The sequence below is a fragment of the Sphaeramia orbicularis genome, chromosome 12 (genome assembly GCF_902148855.1).
Source record: "Sphaeramia orbicularis chromosome 12, fSphaOr1.1, whole genome shotgun sequence".
In the NCBI taxonomy this organism is placed as follows: Eukaryota; Metazoa; Chordata; class Actinopteri; order Kurtiformes; family Apogonidae; genus Sphaeramia; species Sphaeramia orbicularis.
Window position 1 is genome coordinate 72,352,300 of NC_043968.1, and position 6,000 is coordinate 72,358,299.

The window sequence follows — 6,000 nt, forward strand, 5'->3', positions numbered from 1 at the left end:
TTTTTTTCCAGTGTACATTCACAAATTAAGCTCTAAGCACAATAAAATGACACAGTACCTTAAGTGGACAGTTTGGGTTTAACATTTTACTGGTTGTTGAATCACTTAATCTATCTGGAATACATTTTTAATGAAATTTAATGAAATTTTAATGAAATCATCATTACATATCCTTAATTTCTATTTAAAAATGGTAGACCATGTATTTTCAACTTCTCATTCCTTAAACTCAATCACATCTAACTTTAAGTGTGATGGATGGTTCTGTTTCATTTCTACTGTTTTACAGATATAGTCCAGGTTCAACCCTAAAGTCATACAGATTTACTCAAATGCCTGCATTTAATTTGACTGCATATTACTTCTAAAAGTACTTATACTCATATTTTGATGCCTTGTAAATGAACAGACAGTATTGGGTTAGAATGTCACTGAAGTTTCCTGCTGTGTCAGTGCTCTTCCAATATTTTATTTTTAAGTGACCTAGCGCAGCCAGGCCAAGAAAAAGCCATTCTTCTTGAAATGTTTTCGTGGAAATGAGCTCTGCAAAGGTCAGTAAAGACAAAGGACGGACGTGAGGAGGAAGTTTCTATCTGTGGGGCTCTTCAGGGTGAAAACAAAACTAGAAACAAACATTGGGAAACATTGAACTACCCCTAATCCAAATGAACTGTCACTGCAACTAACCCTTCTTTACATTAATTATATGTGTCTGTTACATCTCACTTATTAAACTAAGGGATTCGTAAACTTGTGTCCTTCAGTAATTTAAGGTTTTGGTTTGACTGGGTGTTGGTTTAGGATAGTTCTGATCTTGTTTTAAACATATATTTATTGTTTTTACATTCATACAAAAACCATTAAACACCGTGAACATCTTGAACATGGCAGAGAAGAAATAGATAATAATTATCTATCTATCTATCTATCTATCTATCTATCTATCTATCTATCTATCTATCTATCTATCTATCTATCTATCTATCTATCTATCTATCTATCTATCTATCTATCTATCTATCTATCTATCTATCTATCTATCTATCTATCTATCTATCTATCTATCTATCTATCTATAAGGCAAAATAAATAAATACATGAAATGAAAATAGATAAAATAAACCTCAAAAAGATGTCACAGTTATTGTGCTGAGAGTATCAAATAGAAACAACATAATAAATAAAACTGAATTATAGAGTTGAAATAAAACTGTACACATATATTCCCACAGTAAATGAAATATTATCCCAATTAGTTAGTTATCCACTATTCCTTTAATATAACCATTCTTAATTAATTCAAGAAACATCTTCCAAATGATATAGAATTGCGATGCCAAACTTGAGGTTAGATTAGTTAACCAGAAGTGAAGAGAGGGATAGTTCTTATCTTTAGTTTAAGATTTAGGTTAGTTTTAGTTGTTTTTGTGTTTCAAAAATGCTATTACTATTCTTAAAGTTAACATTTCTTCCAGCTCAGAATACCAGTTTTTTCTTATATTTTGTTAGCATAAACTTGTGGCTAATGTTGTAAAAATGGAATCAAATCAGTTATATATGTCATATACATATAGTACAACAGGAGGTGAAATGGCTAGCTACATACGTGCATTAATGTGGGCATATAAAAATATTAATAAATAAAAGCAGTCATATACTGTACATATAAAGTAAGCAAAAGGGAAAGTCTCCAGCAGTCTTAAATTAAACAAATTAGAAGTTTAACATATACAGTTAAGAACTAGAATAATACATGTTGTTAAAAATGGAACTGAGTAACTGTAATGACTTGAGTATTTAAGAAGATTGATATTGTACAGTAATTGTTCAGAATATGGAAATATAAACATATTTATATACATGACTATATACTGTACATCTGTGTATATTAACAATATAAAAATCTAATGATTGAATACAAATATACTGTGATATGTACAGATACAGATATAAATACATAACAGAAGTCAGGTGGGAAACTCATGAGCAGCTATAATCAGACATGGGAACTCTTCCAAACGCAGGGGTTTGTTGGACTTTTACAAATGCTTATGGAACGTCATAATAAATGTCACAACATTTATTTCCATCTAGACAGACATTCATATATGACCCCAGGTACAAAGAAGATAAACCACAGTAATATTATTCATTGTTTCAAGTCTTTAAGATACTTCAGTTGCTTCATTTTGGAGCCACCGTCCTTGATGCTTAATTTCATGAGATAATCTAGAATTCACCTAGAATTGAAAAAGGTAAACACTATAAATTTTTGTTTTTGCGCTGGGTTATCACATCATAAAACAGTGGAAATACTGCCCATCATGTCTAGTGCTGCCGTTAGTCACTGAATTAAACACAAGGGGGAGATGGTGCATTTAGTTTCAGCCGTAAACCTCTGGACTCATCATCAGCCCATCCAGAATTTTTTATGTTTTACGACCATTGTCATTTGTTCCAAATTTGATGCGGCTGTGAATGGAATTAGTTTGACTAAATAGTTTAAAATATTATTGTTGATTATGCATTTCAGCTAAAATTTCCGTAGGGGGTCAAATGAGTGGCTATTTTTGTCAAAAAAAAAAGTTGTCATAAATGCATAGAACTGTGTTGAAATAATGCTAATACATTTGTGCACAGACTACTGATATTATTTGACAGTGGAAGCTATATTTTCAGAAATATTGGATTTTGAATAGCACGTGTATGTGAAAACTTTTGCTGGTGGACAGACGTGACATTACCCATGATGATCTGGTCAGTACCAGTACTTTATTAGTAATAAACTTATATACTTACTATTGCTAATTCTCCTCTTATTCCTAAATGTTAGTATTGTGGATCTAAAACAATAACAGCTGACACAAAAACACAAAATGTGGCAGTGGACGGATGTGACATGGTTGTTATGGATCCCATCATACTGATGCTCGGCAGCCATGTCACCGTTTCCACAAATGATCCCTGTGTAAAAACTAGGATCAGAATTATTTATTGTATAGTTTATCATCATACTAAAGAGTAAATAACAATATAGAATTGTTATTTCTTTATAAAAATGCTTATTATTAGAAAACTGTTGATTTAAAAAGTGACGTGTGACATTCTTAATGTATGTATTGGTGTAACATAAGCAGGATGGATCAGCACCATACTCCATATTGCAACCTGTAAAAATAAAACGTGATATGTAGGATAGAATCTTGTAAGAAAAATTGGGGAATCTAAAAGAATAGAATATTTGTTTTTCAGGTAAATTCAGTTAAAATATGACTTGGCCATTTGTAACATGAAAATATAGCATTAATTGTGATGAAATTAGACATTTTTGAGCTGAAAACATAGTTCATATGACCATCAACATGTTGCAACAGAACTGAAATCCTGTAAATTTGCATAACTTGCATTTACTAACACAAAGTTCCTTTGGGGATTCACTTCTATTGATATCTAATGCACAAAGACATAAATAAGACCTCTAAGCAAATTTTAGCTGATTTCATTGTATTAATTGTTTCTAAATAAGTCATTGGGTGAAATAGTGCAGGTCTCTTTCTCCACCAACAAAATGAACTGAAAGTGTAAATTATGTATTTGTAGACTCAAGGGATGTAGATGGTTTACATTTTGTTTTTGTTTTTTTGTTTACATTTTGGTCATAGTGTAATAACAAACCTTCCTTTTATAGTCCAGTAAATAAAAATGTTACCTTCAAACACACTCATTTATATTAATTAACACTGCACATGCATAAGACGTCAGATAATATGCAGTTAGGTGTACAGCACTGCATATTAATGAATTATAATGGGTCCAACAATTTATAAAATGTTTTCTTTTCAACACTGAAATGTATTTATTTCAAGTACTTATGTCATAATTTATATCCCTGTGGTACAGGCAGACAAAGATGCAGAAGTACTACTCTTAATTTTTATTTTACTCTTTTTCAAACATACTTTCTGTAGGTTGTGTTCCTAAAAATAGATGATGGTTATTTTTCTGTCCTTGCTGTGTCATACCAATCCCCCAAATGACCGTTGTCACCCCCCCAGTCAGATCTAACATCCTGTGTCCTCTGCACCATCGCTTACACAATCTGCCTCATGTGTATATAATATACCAGCAAACATGGAGATACCCATAAACCATGGTTTAAAGCACTATTAAATGGTTTTCAGCATATTGTATCTACCCTGAAGAGGACAAATAAGTGGATAATGTCCAAGAGAAGCAAATATTAGGAAAACAAACTAACTTTAATGACAGGGCACCATCTACAGTACATTACCATAAATATAATAAATTATCATAAATATACATGCATATGCATTACAAGTGTTACAACCATCAGAGTTTACCAACCTCTCAGCAGATTTGGAGTTCTGTTTGACATGCTAAATTTAACTCATGAGTGAAACTGTAGTTGTGCATTTTTGTTGTTTATTGAACATTTGCACATGCAGTATTTTATGTTACAAGATGCACAGTGACAAACAAATATGATGGTCAACAAAATGTACCAACCCCCCACTCACCCGCTCTATCACAAATAAAACAATGAAACCAAGCAGGTGCAGGTGATGTCAAAGGTATTTTAAAATGTTAACCCTTTCATGCACACTGTTCTCTTCAGTGGACAGCTGTTCTCCAGCTGTTCTCTTGTATATTCATGGGTTTTGTTGTTTTAGTTCCATATCAGCCAACACAGTGGACACTTATGGATCATCCCATAATACACTGACATTCTACCACTACTGTAACTTTATGTTCTTGATAAACCTGATCTGCAGTGACATGTTTGAGTGTAAATCAATTGCTAATTATTATCAGACTGTAATTAACAGTTTTCTGAGACAAAACAGGTTTTTTTTTTATATTATCTCCATGAAATGAGTAAGAACTAGTATTAGAGTATGATGATAAAATGTGAGAAAACATCAGATTAGCTGCATCAAAAATGCTTTTGTTTCATAGTTTTCACACAGTTTATCACTTTCTGATATTGCGTTTTAAATACATGTTTCTTTGCTTCAAAAGTTAAACAGATGGTTTTTGTAATGCCATGAAAAACAGGTTAATTTAAAAAAAAAAAACAATCTCGTTGGTTTTTTCATGCCTAAAGAGGAATCAAAACACTCAGGAAAAAAATCTTGACTAAGGCTCTCATAATTCATGCATCAAAGGGTTAAATACACAATCAATCAATCAATCAATCAATCACATTTTATTTATATAGCATCAAATCATAACAAAGGTTTTCTCATGACATGTCTACCTGTACCTCCACCGTCACCTCCCCCTCCCTGTCACTCCAGTCATCTCATTTCCTGTCTGCTGCTACATCCATCCTTGCACTCTTTCTTCCTCCACCTTTACTTTTCTCCAATCTGTACTTAACTTACGACAGGTGTCTTTAATAATGTCCCGCCCCCTGATGATGATGATGATGATGATGAAATTCTTTATTCAGTCATCACATAATACAACCAGTGTCAACACTACAAACATAACCAACAGGTTAGTGACTGAAAAGGCCCAGGCAGAAGCAGAATGCTTATATTAATGCCTGTCCTACGTAACAAATTAAGCTACCCAGCGTTCAATATAGGAAAAAGAAAAAACAAAAAAGTAAACAAACAAACGAGCGGACACATAAAGAAGCGAAACTAAACTAAAAAAACAGAAAACATAACCAACCAAATTAATGGTAATTTAATGTAGAGTAGAAAAGAAATTATTTACTTATTAATTATTAGATCTCAACTGTTGTAACCTTCAAAAATTGCCCTACATACCATTTTTTAAAAACAAAAATGAGCTACACATTCGTAAATCTGTACTGGCCTCATTCCATAGTTTAACTCCAACAACAGATAAACATCTTCTTTTAGTCTCTTTTTTAGCTTTTTGTACAACAAATTTACAAACATCTCGCAAATCATATTTAGACTTGTGTTGAGAAGAACCTTTGTACACAGACAGGGAGTAACTTTAATT